At 41.2% G+C, this 16,102-nt stretch overlaps 1 long non-coding RNA gene across 1 annotated transcript; it reads right to left on the bottom strand.

The window, feature by feature from the left end:
• Window positions 1-14,266: 14,266 nt before the first annotated feature.
• Window positions 14,267-15,879, bottom strand: LOC148870846 (uncharacterized). Its single transcript, XR_016106530.1, has 2 exons — window positions 15,746-15,879; window positions 14,267-15,336 (listed from the first exon to the last, which is right to left on the bottom strand). It is a non-coding gene; the product is annotated as an uncharacterized LOC148870846 (long non-coding RNA).
• Between the last annotated feature and the right edge of the window lie 223 nt (window positions 15,880-16,102).

Here is a 16,102-nt window from a genome sequence, read left to right as displayed (position 1 = left end):
GAATGTAGAAATGGTCACCTAGCTTCATGACCTCGGCAAAGAAGCCCAAGCCCTATTTTTCAAGTACACAACACTTGGGTACTCACCGACCAGCCCTTGAAATAGATATTGGTTTATAGTACAAAATGTCGCATCCATTTTATTGACTTCACATCTAGTTTAGTGACTTCTCCACTAATCTCAAATTCCCCATTGCATGAATTTGGCTATCATAAACCTTGAGACTTACATTCAATTAGAGACTTCGATGTTGATGTCGCATTCCTCATTGCGCGCATTCTAGTATCATTACCATTGAGTCTTCACATCTAGTATAGTGACATCAACGCCGATGTCGTATTCCTCATTTTATGCATTTTTGTATCATCACCATCCGTGCCTCAAGTGCCTCGCTCTGACCAAAGCTGACTATGTCCTCAAGGAAATACAGGAAGGCATATATGGTGACAACCCTGGTGTCCAGACATTCACGTCAGTATAGAAACCAATCTACTACACCAAAAATGTCCTCGCAGATGCGGAAATGCATTATTCAAACTTAGAAAGGGTCACCCTAGACCTCGTGACCTCAACAGGGAAGCTTCGACCCTATTTTCAAACACATACTGTCCGGGTACTCATCAACCAGGCCCTAAAGCATATTCTTCTTAGGAATACCAGTGCAGCATCCAGTTCAATAACTTCAACGTTGATGTCACATTCCTCATTGCACTTATTTTGGTATCATCACAATCCGTGCCTGAGGTGCCTCCCTCTGACCAAAGCCGACTCTATCCTCAAGGGAATACATGAAGGCATCTGCGGTGACCACCCCGGTGCCTAGACTTTTGCATTGATACAGAAACCAATCTGCAATAGCAATAATGTCCTCACGGACATGGAAATGCATTATTCGAACGTAAAGAGGGTTGCCCCAAACCTCCTGACCTCAATAGGGAAGCTCATGCCTTATTTTCAAACACATACTGTCTAGGTTCAAATCGACCAGGCCCTAAACTAGATTCTTCTTAGGAATACCGGTGCAGCATCCAGTTCAATGACTTCAACGTCGATGTCACATTCCACATTGCAAGCATTTTGGCATCATCACCTTCGAGTCTTCACATCCAGTTTAGTGACTTTGACGCGGATGTTGCATTCCTCATTGCACGCATTTTGGTATCATTACAGCGTCGTACCTCTGCTGCTTCCTTCCACCAAAACCAACTATATGTCCTCAAGGAAATACATGATGGCATCTGTGGTGAGCACTTTGGTGTCCAGACCTTCGTGTTTGTATAGAAACCAATCTACTACACTAGCAATGTCCTCACGAATGTAGAAATACAATACACAAACGTAAAATGGTCGTCCTAGCCATTGTGACCTCAAAAAACAAGCTCAACCTTTATTTTCAGGCACATACTACCCGGCTACTCACCAACGAGTCGTTGAAGTAGATACTTATTCAAAATACCAATGCAGTATCCAATTCAGTGATTTCAACACCGATGTCACATTCCTTATTGCATGCATTATGGTATCATCACTATTGAGTCTACACATCTTGTTCAATGACTTTGACACCGACATCACATTCCTCATTGCATGCATTCTGGTATCATTACCTATTCATACCTTAGGTGCCTCCCTCTGACAAGTTCAATGACTACCCCGGTCCCCGGTGCCAAGACCTTGGTGCACAAAGCTCTTCAATGCTGCAACTTTTCCCCGACCATGGAGGAGGATGTATTCTAGCTTGTCCAGAAGTTCAACCACTACCAGAGGCATCCCAATCGGCATGATCAACCAACAGTCCCACTAATGAAGTCAAATCTCAGTTATCAACTCTTTCTCTATCTCTCAGCCAACTTTGTGATTGTCAACTCGAGCCAAGTGAGAAAGGAAGGTCGGGTACAGAAACCAATCTACAACACTTCCAAGTTCCTTGTGGATGACAAACGTGGTATTTGAATGTAGAAATGTTCACCTAGCTTCATGATCTCAGCAAGGAAGCTAAAGACTTGTGTTTCAAGCACACAATGTTTGGGTACTCACCGACCATCCCTCGAAATAGATACTGCTTTAGAGTACCAAATTTTGCAACCATTTTAGTGACTTCACATCCAGTTTAGTCACTACGCCACTAATCTCAAATTCCCCATTGCGCAATTTCTACTATCATTACCCTCGAGACTTCATGTCCAATTTAGGGACTTCAGCGTCAATGTCACATTCCTTATTGTGCGCATTCAAGTATCACCACCATTCAGTCTTCACATCCAGTTTACTAACTTCAACACCAATGTCGCATTCCTCATTGCACGCATTCTCGTATCATCACCATCCGTGCCGAAGGTGCCTCCCTCTGACCAAAGCTGATTATGTCCTCAGGGAAATACCTTAAGGCATCTGTGGTGACCACACTGGTGCCCAGACCTTCATGTCAATACAAAAACTAATTTACTACACCAATAATGTCCTTGTAGACATGGAAATCCATTATTCGGATGTATAAAGGGTTGCTCTAGACCTTGTGACTTCAATAGGAAGCTCAGGCCTGATTTTCAAACACATACTGTTCGGGTACTCATTGACCAGACCCTAAAGCAGATTCTTTGAAACACCAGTGCAGCATCCAATTCAATGACTTCGACGTCGATGTCACATTCCTCATTGAATGCATTTTGGTATCATCACCATTGAGTCTTTGCATCCAGTTCAATGACTTTGATGCAAATATTGCAATCCTCATTGCACACATTTTGGTATCATCACCGCGTTGTACCTTATCTACGGTGACCACTTTGGTAACCAGACCTTCGCTTCTATATAGAAACCAATCTACTACAACAACAAAGTCCTCACGAATGCAGAAATACAACACTCGAACGTAAAATGGTCATCCTAAACCTTATGACCTCAATAAAGAAGCTCAAGTTCAATTTTTAGTGATTTTAACTAAGGCTTTTCACAAATAAATCCAAACCAACCAAATCGACCAACCCAACCTGACCCAACCCTAGTTGGCCTATTTTTCATCACTACCGGTCAGTTTCAGGTTGCAAAGATAAACAAACCGACCCAATATTATATATAATATTAGCACTTTGACTTCATGTGCATTGTGCAAGCTTGGAGTTGGTCGAAAACCAAACCAACCCAAATCGACTCAAATCAACTAGGTCAGTTTTAGTTAATAGAGGGTTGGTTCTGGTTTGATCTATAGGTAATCCGATCAGGTTGGGTTGGTTGAAAAAACACTAGTAAACTGACCCAACCCAACCCGTGAACAACCCTAATTTTAACTCCGATGTCACATTCCTCATTGCATGCATTCTGGTATCATCATTGTCCAGTCTTCACATCTAGTTCAATGACTTCAACACATCGACATCACATTCCTCATTGCATGCATTCTAGTATCATTACCCAGTCGTACTAGAGGTAACTCCCTCCGGCCAAAGCCGACTATGCTCTCTAGGAAATACATGAAGGCATATGTAGTGACTATCTCGGTCCCTGGTGCTTGGACATTGGTGCACAAAGCTCTTCAACACCACAACTTTTATCTGACCAAGAAGAAAGATTTATCCTGTCTTGTGTAGAAGATAAACCACTACCTGAGGCATCCTAATCGGCACAATCAACCAACGACCCCACTAATGATGTCGAATCCCAGTGATCAACTTTTTTCTCTATCTCTTAGCCCTTTATGAAGTGGTCAGCTTGGGCCTAGTGAGAAAGGAAGGTCGGGCATAGAAACCAATCTACTACACAAGCAGGATCCCTTTGGATGCAAAAACATGGTGTTCGAATGTAGAAATGGTTAGTTAGCTTCATGATCTCAACAAGGAAGTTCAAGCCCTATTTTTCAAGCACACAGTGTTCGGGTACTCACCAACCAGCCCTTGAAATAGATACTGCTTTAGATTACCAAATGCCGCATCCATTTTAGTGACTTCACATCCAATTTAGTGACTACGCTACTGATCTCAAATTCACCATTACACAAATTCTACTATCATTACTCTTGAGACTTCACGTCCAATTTAGTGAATTCGACGTCGATAATCACAATTCCCACTACACATTCTAGTACCATCAGCATTGAATCTTCACATCCAGTATAGTGACTTCAATGCCAATGTCACATTCCTCATTGCACGCATTTTTGTATCATCCCCATCCGTGCATGAAGTGCTTCCCTCTAACAAAACCGACTATGTCCTTAAGGAAATACATGAAGGCATTTGCGGTGACCACCTTGGTGCCCAGATTTTTGCGTCAATACAAAAACCAATCTACTATAGCAACAATGTCCTCGTGGACGTGGAGGTGCATTATTCGAATGTAAAAAGGGTCTCCCTAGACCTCGTGACCTCAACAGGGAAGCTCAGGCCTTATTTTCAAACACATACTATCCGAGTATTCATCGACCATACCCAAAGGCAGATTCTTCTTGGGAATACCGATGTTGCATCCAGTTCAATGACTTCAATGTTGATGTCAGTTTCCTCATTGCACGTATTTTGCGATCATCACCGTCGAGTCCTCACATCCAATTTAGTGACTTTGAAGCAGATGTCACATTCCTCATTTTACACATTATGGTATCATCACCGCGCCACACCTTAGCTGCCTCCCTCCACCAAAGCCAACTATATGTCCCCAGGGAAATACATGAAGGCATCTGTGGTGAACACTTTGGTGCCCAGACCTTCGCGTTTGTAATAGAAACCAATCTACTACACCAACAATGTCCTCGCGTATGCAGAAATACAATACTCAAACGTAAAATGGTCGTCCTAGCACTTGTGACCTCAATAAACAAGCTCGGGATTTATTTTTGGACACATAATCTCTGGCTACTTGCCAACCAACCACTGAAGTAGATACTTCTTTGGGATATCAATGCAGTATAAAATTCAGTGATTTCAACACCAATGTCACATTCCTTATTGCATGCATTATGGTATCATCACTGTCGATTCTTCATATCCAATTCAATGATATCGACATCGACATCACATTTCACATTGCATGCATTCTGGTATCATTACCCAATCGTACCTGAGGTGCCTCCCTCCGACCAAAGCCGACTATGCCCATGGGAAAATACATGAAGGCATTTGTAGTGACTACCCCGGTCCCCAATGCCTGGACCTTGTGTTAGATAGTGTATGCCCTTAGCTCCAATCAGATTGATGTACTTTTGACATTTATTGTAAATGAATAATAGTACATAATCGATTCATGTTATATATGGCATGTTTCTGTATAATACCCTTAAACTGGACACTTATGAGACTCGTGTTAGTTTAGAATCTTCGCAGTCATTGGATAGACCTAGGGAGGTTTATCCTACCAAGGTAGACACTAATGTGTTGCCAAGTCGGTTAGGGTGGATTGTCTCAGCTAATAGAGTGAGACTTGAAGCACATGTAGTTTGGGTTTGGTTGAAACTTTAATCAGACCATTTTTCAGTTATGCCCTAGACCTTGGAGACAGATAGGCAAAACTGGAAAGCTACACCCAACCCCTAAACTCAATTATGGTACTGCACTAGGTGTCGGATTGGGCTATCTTTGATATGTCAGATCAATGAGCTCCTTAGCGGGGGTCAAAACCTGGGTATGTTGGGGCAGTCTGTGAATTCATCTAAGTGGATGATCATAATGACAAAATCAGCCCCTTTGTCAGATAAAGTGAATGATCGAGGATAGTGCTCTCTCTTATGGAAACTTAAATTGTCAGTAGTTGATTTCAAACGTGTTTGAGATTTGTTTTGCAAAATATATTTATACATAGATATACATATATTATGTTTTATGAAAAGGTTTACAAAAGATTTCAATTCCTAATATCCATACTGAGTAGAGAGCGTGGAATTGTACCTTGCAGCCAAGGGAGAGGTCATCTCTTGTCAGGCAGTGTTTGATCATTATGAGCTAAGAGGTTAAGTGTAAGACCATTTAGGGCTTATATACCTAATGGGCTAATGTCACTTAAGTACATAGTCCTTGCGCCTTCATAAGATGGCTAGCCAAGGACCATTTAGTGTAAGTGTTGGGCCTACTAAGAGGCCATATTGATGGGCTCAGGGGTTCACTATGTTCAGCAGTGAATTCGACCAGACCTTATAACAAAGGCTAGGTTGAACCCATATGGCTTTTGTGGAAATCAATGTTAGGGCCCCACGCCATACAAAGAGAACCAAGCTAGCCAACAAATTAAAGGGGAACTAAGCCTAATAACTTAATGGGCCTAAAGCCCATTTCGAAATGGGTTAATTTGGTTAATTAAATATAGGCAAATTTGAGTTTAGATCTGAATCTGGATCAGCAAGAGGATAAAGTCTTATCCACTTAAGAGTTCAGATCCAAATAAACATTTGGATCAAAGAACCCTTTCCTAATAGGATTAGGAAGATGATCCAGAATGGTTATAAATAAAGAGTGAATTCCTTTTGTTAAACACTTTTGCTGCATCTAGTTCTTTCCTTTGTTCTTGTTGCCCTACCCAATTTGATCTCCAAAGTCTTTGACTGATCAAGAATTGTTCTTGATTCTAATTTTTACTAGAAAAATTAGATCTGAAGTTATGCTCACATCCCCATTGATAAGAATAAAAATTATTATATTTTTATCCCTAAATATTCATCCTTTTATACTTAATTAGTACTTAATTGGACTCATTATTCTTGTATTTCGATTCAGGGCATGAAAGAAGGCGTTAGGAGAAAAACAAGGCTAATCGGGTAATTTTGCAAAGTTTCGGTGCCACGTAGTAATCTGGGCATAACTTTCTCATCCGAACTCTGATTGATATGACTCAAGATGAATTGGAAAGATAAGAAAAAACTATGCAACTTTCATGTTTTGAGTTTTGATATATTCAGATTAAATCAAAGTCAAAATCGGGTCCAAATTCTTAGAAAATTCATAGAGAAGCCTTGCAATGGCCCAATTCATTAAAGAAGCCCAATACGAATGCAAGAACAAAGAGTCCTATAGATTTAATTTTCTGATGTAATTCTAGAATGGTAAAGGAGATTGAGATTACTAGATAAGGGATAAGGATTAGATTAGATTAGGACTTTCTATTTTTGAGGAAGAACTCCAAGGAGTTGGAAACAACCCCTCTTCCTAAAGCTATATAAAGGGGGGCGAACTAGCACCAGGGCATCAATCAATCAATCAATCAATCTCTGGAGCAATTAAGGAGAAATCCTCCAAGAAAGCTTCAGCCTTCAAGAAAGTAGTCAGCAATGCAGGAGGAGAAAAGGAGGAAGGCAGCGGCTAGGAGAAGACAAGCTCATCGATCTCAACCTCAAGGACGACATCATGAGTTCTTTCTTATACCTTGTTTGTTTAAATTCCCTTATAATGATAGTTTATTTATAGCTAGGGCTATGGAAAGCCTAACCACGACAATGGATTGATTTTTATTTAATTTAACCAAGTTGTTTTTATTTTCATATTGTCTATGAGTTATTATGCATAACGCGATTAGGAGTTTGGTCACCTATTAGTTGATTTGGTTTATGTGAATGAATTGGAAGAGGAATTCATATAATAGACTAAATTACTCAAAGTGTGAATTGAATGGTATATAGGAATATATATACATGATTCATCTGATGATACAGGTTTTTCATAGAACTTAATGCACTTTCTATCTCGAGAATTCTAATCGAGGGATCGAAGGGTTACTTGATAGAAGTAGGTCTGATATATCCTAGAAGGGAATATTAAGTAAATTAGGAAAGACTTTAGCTTATGAAAATAATAAATCATCTTGGTTAATTTAATAAATTGATGTTCATTGGGATGGTTAGGTGGACCAATAGTCCTAGCGCTTTCAATTAAATCGTTGCAAGTTCATTCGTTGATTGCCTTTGTTTTTATTTCTGTTCTTTCTTTTTCTGTCTTTAATTTTTAGTAGTTCCTATTGTTAGAATTTGGTTGTTCAAATAATTGAGGGAAGCTATAGTTCTAATACTTATTTTGTTAAATCCTCGTGGGAATGATATCTTTATACTACTTGATAACTAGTGCATTTGCTAGGGTTATATAATTATAGCTATTAGGTTTTTGGCACCGTTGCTGGGGATTTAATCCTAAAATAATATTAGAACTTGTTAATCTTGGTTAATTTGGATTTTACTCTTTATTTAATGTGTTCAAATTCTTGTTGTGTTCAGATTAATTAGTGTATGACACGCACTAGGGGTGAAACACCTCCAGCTCACACAAAACTCCTCCCATCCATTGTGCAGGCCCCTATTCAAGATTTAAACCCACCCATGATGGATGAGAGGGGAAAACATCGAAAGTTGCAACTACAAGACTTGGAGGATCCGGTTTATGATTAAACACAGGGAAGTTTGTTTTTCTTTTTTTTCTTTTTTTTTTTTGCATTTATAGTTAAGTTATTTCCACCTTTTCTTTTTACCTTACATTGCAGACAATACGTAGACTAAGTGTTTGTGTGTGTGTGTGGTGTGGGTGGGGGGGGGGGGGAGTATAGGATTTTATTTCAGTTCAAAAAAAAAATCAAAACCTCAACTCTTTTGAAATCAATTGAACACCTATGTTGGGCGTGAACACCTAGTGCGTGTCACATTCCTCATTGGATGCATTCTGGTATCAGTACCTAGTCGTACCTGAGGTGCTTCCCTATGACCAAAGCCGATTATGCCCTCTAGAAAATACATGAAGGCATCTGTAGTGATCACCCCAGTGCCTGGACCTTGGTGCACAAAGCTCTCCAACACTGAAACTTTTGGTCGACCATGAAGCAGAACTTATCCAAGCTTGTCCAGAAGTTCAACCACTACCAAAGGCATTCCAATTGACACGATCAACTAGTGGTCCCACTAACACCAATTCCTAGTCTGTGGCTCTTTGCCTAGTGTGAAATGGACATCTTCGAAGCCTTGCCCATTACCATCGGATAGAAGAAGTTCCACCTTATCACCGTATATTACTTCGCCATGTGAGTGGAGGTTGAGCTCCTATCCCACATCACACTCAAAATGCTTAAGGCTTTCCATGAAAGAACATCATCTACAACATCGGCATTCCTCAAGAACTCACTACCGACAACAACTCGTAGTTCAGGGATAAAAAGTTCAAAACCTCCTGCGTCGAACTCGAGATAGATCATCACATGATATTGGTACTCTGACCCCAAATTAACCAACAAACCGAGGTAACCCACTGGACCTTCTTGCACAACCTAAAGACAAGGCTCAATAAGGCCAAGGGTAGGCGGGTAGCAGAGTTGTCGAGTATTCTTCGGGCTTACCAAACCATGCCGAGAACAGCCACCAGAGACCTCGTTCAGCCTGGCATTTAAAGCCGAGGCAGCGATCCTGCAAAGATCGGGTCCCCCATACTCTAAAATGAGCTCTTCTGTGAGGAAACAAACAATGAGGATCCAACAGAATGAGCTTGACATCTTGGAAGAAGCATGAGATTAAGCACACATTTGGGTGGCAATGCTTCCACGAAAGGTAGCCAAGTACTAGGACATCAAGGTATACCGAAGAAAGTTTAAGACAGGGGACTTCATCCTTCGCAAGGTCATCGTACTTGAACCTGGTGAGGGAAAGTTTGGACGCGAGTGGGAAGGGTCTTACAAGGTTATTAGAGTGCTCGAACCAAGAACGTATAAATTAAAAGACCTCAACGACAAACCAATACTGAAGAGCTGTAACATGGATAATCTAAGAATGTATTACCAATAATCAATGTCGAGTGTAATGACAGTCGAGCCCTCTGTACTTTGCATTTAGAATAATAAAGAAAGGTGATTTCTCTTCAGTGTACCAATCAAGCACCCCACAATTGCACACACACACAAGAACCTGGCCGACCACCAACAGTCGAGGCCCAGATACCACACCATGCACGAAGACCCAACCGTCCTCTAATGATCGAGGTTCAACAATGGCCCAACCTTAGCCATCCATATCGGGAATGACGTCCCCGACACCTATAGCTAGTGGAAAGCAGTTGAAGTCCACACTTGGAGTTGAAAGCACCATCGAGTACTCCCGATCACCCACCCAACTGGCATTAGGACAAAGCCATAGGTAGTACAAGATGTAACTAAACCAAACAAAGTGTTCATTCTATGTCAACTCAGGAAAATTCTTGGGTTTTATGGTGATGGAAAGAGGGATCAAATTAAATATAGAAAAAATCCAAGCCATCATAGAAATGTAGTCATTGCAGACATATAAGGAGTGCAACGACTCACAAAATGGATTGACGCACTCAACAGATTCATGTCAAAATCCAAGGACCACTACTTCCCCTTCTTCAAATCCCTGAAGCAGGTAAAGAACTTTCATTGGACCGAGAAGTGTGAATTGTCCTTCTAGGAGTTGAAGTAGTACCTAAGCTTGCGGCACCTACTAATGAAGACAAATCTCGGTGATCAACTCTTTCTCTATCCCTCATCCGACGATGAGGTGGTCAGCTCGGGCCTAGTGAAAAAGGATGTTTTGGCACAGAAACCAATCTACTACACCAGCAAGGTCCTTATGAATGCATAAATGTGGTATTCAAATGTAGAAATTGTCGCCTAGCTTCATGATCTCAGCAAGGAAGCTCAGGCCCTATTTTCAAACACACAATGTTCAGGTACTCACCAATCAGCCCTTGAAATAGATATTGCTTTAGAGTACTAGATGCCGCATCCATTTTAGTGACTTTGCCTCCCCATAGCACAATTTCTGGTATCATCACCCTCGAGACTTCACGTCCAACTTAGTGACTTTGACATCAATGTCACATTCTTCATTGCACGCATTTTGGTATCATCAACATTGCGTCTTCACATTCAGTTTAGTGGCTTCAATGCCGATGTCACATTCCTCATTGCACGCATTTCTGTATCATCACCATCCATGCTTGAGGTGCCTTCCTCCGACCAAAGCTGATTATGTCCTTAGGAAAATACATGAAGGCATCTGTAGTGACCACCCTAGTGCCCAAACCTTCGCATTGGTATAAAAATCAATCTACTACACCAACAATGTCTTCGTGGACGTGGAAATGCAATACTCAAACATAGAAAGGGTCGCCCTAGACCTTGGGACCTCAACAAGAAAGCTTTGACCCTAATTTCAAATACATACTGTCCGGGTACTAATTAACCAGCCCCTAAAGCAAATTCTGCTTTGAAATACTAGTGCAACATCCAATTCAATGACTTCGACACCGACGTCACAATCTTCATTGCACGCATTTTGGTATCATCACTGTCGAGTCTTCACATCCAATCTACACCATCAAGCAGCAGTCTCACTAACACCAATTCCTAGTTCATGGTCCTTCGCCTAGTGGGGCATGGACATCCTCGAAGTGTTCCCCAATGCCGCTGACTGGAAGAAGTTCCTCAAAGACTTTGCCAAGCCCTTAGCCCACATCACCGCTCGAAACACACAAGGCTTTGTGTGGAGGAACACCATCTGCTTCTTCAGCATTCCTCGGGTGCTCATTACCAACAAAGGCTCACAGTTTGTTGATAAAAAGTTCAAAGCATTCTGCGTCGAACTCGAGATAGATCATCACACACATCGATACACCAACCACATCTCGTTGCACGGCCTAAAGACAAGGCTCGATTAGGCTAGTAGTAGTGGAGTCAAAGAGTTGTCGAGCATTCCCTCAACTTATTGAACCACGCCGAGAATTGCCACTAGAGACCCCATTCAACTTGGCGTTCAGAGCCAAGGCAGTGATCCCATGGATATCGAGTCCCCCACACTCCAAACCAAGCTCTACAATGTGGAAACAAAAATGACAATCTATGGATTGAGCTTAACCTCTTGGAAGAAGCCAGGACCGTGCACACGTTCTGGTGCCAACACATCAACAAAAGATAGCCAAATATTACGACGCCAAGATTCACCGAAGAGAGTTTAAGACCAAGGACCTCATCCTTCGCAAGGTCGTCGTACCTGAACCCTGGTGAAGGATAGCTTGGACCCAACTGGGAAGGGCCATAAAAGATTACTAGAGTGCTCAGACTGAACTCGTATAAATTAGAAGGCCTTGATGGAAAACAGATACGAAGGAACTCGAGCATTGAAAATTGTAATAAGTTTCGAGCATAACAACAATCGAGTCCTCTGTACTTTGAGAACTCAAAAGCACCTCAACAACCACAACCAGAAGTGGTCTTATGGAATGATCCTTGCCGACGACAGAAGTCCTTGATCACTAGGGGATGGAGGACGACGTCAGTCCAACGGGCATATATATATAAATTGCATAGTAAGATGCCAAAAGCAGAAACTTGTCCTTGATCCAATTCAAAATGTTATTTACAAATTACAATGGCGAAAGCTTGGCATACCGATTTGTACATTAGATATAAAAAAATGGAGAAGTACCACCCTTGGACAAGAGGGTTCTGTCCTCAACACAGATCTGGCCTTCAGTGCCTACTGAAGGAATGAGAGATCCATCATATGGATGGCCGAACCCGGCAAGAAGGTTGGGCAAAATTTCAAAAATTTCTCTCTCTCCCACATGGGAATCACATTCCCTATTTTAGAAAACTGCATTTTCAATGATCAATCTTGAACCTAAGCCAAACCAAATCTATAACTAAAAGGGAGTGGAGGGTTATACCTAATACGAAGTAACAAAAACCTCCAATGAAGGTGTTCACGCCCAAGGAAAGATCTAAAGATTGCTCCCACCAAAGATGACACGGTACATGATGAAGCAGAATCAGCAAGATGGCTCTTTAGCAAGAACCTGATTCTTCAGCAAGAATCTGATGAAGGGACAATGAGCACGACTTCTGATTACCTTTTCTGCCAAAAGGTAATACCAAGAACCCTTCTTGATCACTCCCACAGTGGAGATCGAACTAGTATGGCGGCAATAGCAAGAGAGAGCAAGAGCATAAGGTAGAAACAGTCAAACTATATGTTGTCCTCTCTCTTAAATCAGTAGATTGATGGATGAACTATAGGTTCACCTTGCTTCTCTATTTATAGCCTTAAAGAGATATTCTTCTAATCCCATTAGGAGTTTCCTAATCCAAATCTTATATTTGGATCTGGACTCTCTTTAAGAGACAAGGATAATCTCTTATCTTATCTGCAGATAAAGATCAGCCCTCCTAATCTAATTAGGAGTTTCCTTATCCAAATCTCTATTTGGATCTGGATTCTCTGAGTGGATAGAGACAATACCTTATCCTATCTGCTAATCTAAATCCCAGAACCACCCCTCTTTAATTAATCTCATTAAGCCAGTTTGAATTGGGCTTTAGGCCCATTAAGTCTATGTGCTCACTTATCCTTCAAACTGTTGCCCAGTTCGATATCCTTGTATTGCCTGGGTCATAAACATTGATCTACACATCAGCCACATGGGTTCAACTTAGCCTCTGTTACAAGGCCTAGCCGAATCCACTGTAGGGGACAATTAACCCATGAGTCCATCACCATGGGCTCTTAATGGGCCCAGCATTTACACTAAATGGTCCTTGGGTCAAGCCACCTTATAAAAACCCAAGGACTGTGGGCAGACGCAAGATTAGCCCATTAGGTATTACCCTCAATGGTTTTACACTCAACCTCTCAGCCCATAATGATCAAACACTGCTTGACAAGAGAGGACCTCTCCCTCGGCTGCAAAGTATAGTGTTGCACTCTCTACTCACATGGATCCCGGGAATTAAAACATTTTGCAAATATTTTGAAATCATAATATATATATATATATATTGCAAAACAAATTTCAACGGTTGAAATCGACTACCGGTAGTTTTGGTTTCCATCAGAGATAGTGCATCACCAATCATTCACTTTGTCTGACAAAGGGGTTGATCTTGTCACTGTGATCACCCACTCAGATGAATTTTCGGACTGTCCCAACATACTCAGGTTTTGACCCTCTCTAAGGATCTTACTGATTGGCATATCAAAGACAGCCCAATCCAACACCTAGTGTAGTATCATAATCGAGTCTAGGGGTCAAGTGTAACATTCCAGTTTTGCCCATCTATCTCCAAGGTCCAGGGCAATACTGGAATTCTGGTCCGGTTCAGGGTTTCAAGAAAACCCACTGCATGTACCTCAGCTCTCACTCTAGCAGCTGAGACAAGCCACCCCAACCAACTAGGCAGTACATCAGTGTCAGCCTTGGCAGGATAAATCTCCCCAGATCTATCCAACGGCTGTGAAGATTCTAAACTAACACGAGTCTCATAAGTATCCAATTTAAGGGTTTTACATAGAAACACATCATAATAACATGAATCAAATATACACTTTATTCATTTACATTAAATGTCATAATGTACATCATTCTGATTGGAGATAAGGGCATACACTGTCTAACACTTGCAACAGGCATGATGGTCTTGGCACCTTACTCTTTGACTGCTCTTCGAGATCTAAGGGACCAAACTCTTGCACCATGCTGGCCACCTCCGAGAAAAGGCGCATACATCACCTGCCTTTAGCAACGGGAAAATCCTTCTTCTTGTCAGGAGTCAATGGTGTAATCACCACCGAGGCTTTGTACTTGAAGATCTCCTCTACTCTTGCCTTTCCGAACTTTTTCGTTTCTCAGAGTGCTTTACTGCCGCTCTACGAATGAACTTCTCCGTCTCACCTGAATGTATCTCCCTACTTCAACCTAAGTGCCTTAACAGATTTGTCCATCTTCAACTCAATTTAAGACCTGACCCCAACATTTCTTCATCTCCACGCGTTTGATAAACGAATATGAAAGCAGATCGTTCAAATTCTTAATCCATGGACTTAATGTGGATATGCTTTGTTTGTATTAAAGAGAGAAAAGGAGAAAACGTAGATTTCCTTGCTCCAACTGCTTCGTTTATTGGATCCTTCTCAGACTCCATTGAAATGTAAGTCATATATGCTCTGCTTCATAACATGTATTACTATTTATAATCTGCTTACGGTCCTTAACATCTTACAATACAATATCACTAATCAAACTCGTATAATGATTATGCAAGCAATACCCATATCAAAGAAGAGCTAGCACAAGCCCGTTTATCAGTCTCTATCACCCGCCATTGTTTCCCGTGTTATTACCTTCATCTCCATTACTAGGGCTGTTGCCATAGTTGTTAAAATCTTGCCTAGGTATACTGTGGTGGTTGTTGATACCGCTTCCGTAGTACCCAGAAATGCTGTTCTTATCATCCTTTCCTCCTACTTGATTCTTTCTTTCTTGTTGCTGTTCCTGCCCATTTGCTTCACTGATCAGAGCTTTCCTTTGCACGGCAACGCACAGGTTCACCGTCAATAGGATGAGAAGAAGAAGAGCTAACAGCTTCATGTTGTTGCTGTTGCACATATGACAAAGAAAAACATTTATAGGTGAAGCTTGATTATATTGAGCATACGAAAAAATGGGGTTCCAGTTAGATCTGCTGTGAAATTAAATAAAGCTGAACCGGTGAGTGGGGTTGAGACTTGAGAGGAGTGCAAGAACCCCAATTAGCTGAAAACCATTGGGTGGTCCAGTCCATGGGGTCTCAGTCTTGGCCCGGTTGGTGACTGCCTACCCTGAAATCCTGAATCCAACCTTAGCTTAAACAAGTTGGGATCAGCCAACCAAGATCCCCTGACAGAAAGCCGGCCTCTGGGGTTAAACAACAAACACCCTTATATATATACACAAGAACTAGGTGGTCTGATTAAATATCAAAGAATATAGTTTATAAGTCAGAAGAAACATGATTAATTACTTACATATCAGGAAGATTGGCCAAGAGAAGATGGTGGAGTACTTTGTGTGAGTTAGTGGCATAGAGAGAAAATGTAAGATCTTTATATAGACAAATGGTTGGAATACTGTACTGACATTCTGATTACAGTTGATATATATATAAAGAAATTGCATACGGTGAGTACTCCACTAAAATAAATAAAGATTGAGTGGGTTGGACATATTAGTTCATTAAATTGTTTTTAATGACATTTAAATGATGGGTGTTGAGGAAACTGTTTGCCCACATTAATTAGCACTGGCAATTCATGGAGATTTAGCACTAATCAGTGGAAGTAGCTAGGCAAAACAAAGTCAACAAAGAAAAGTGGATTACCTGT

The sequence above is a fragment of the Nelumbo lutea genome, chromosome 2 (assembly GCF_056320005.1).
Source record: "Nelumbo lutea isolate HS-2025 chromosome 2, American lotus-T2T, whole genome shotgun sequence".
NCBI lineage: Eukaryota > Viridiplantae > Streptophyta > Magnoliopsida > Proteales > Nelumbonaceae > Nelumbo > Nelumbo lutea.
This window is presented reverse-complemented; position numbering and strand designations above follow the sequence as displayed.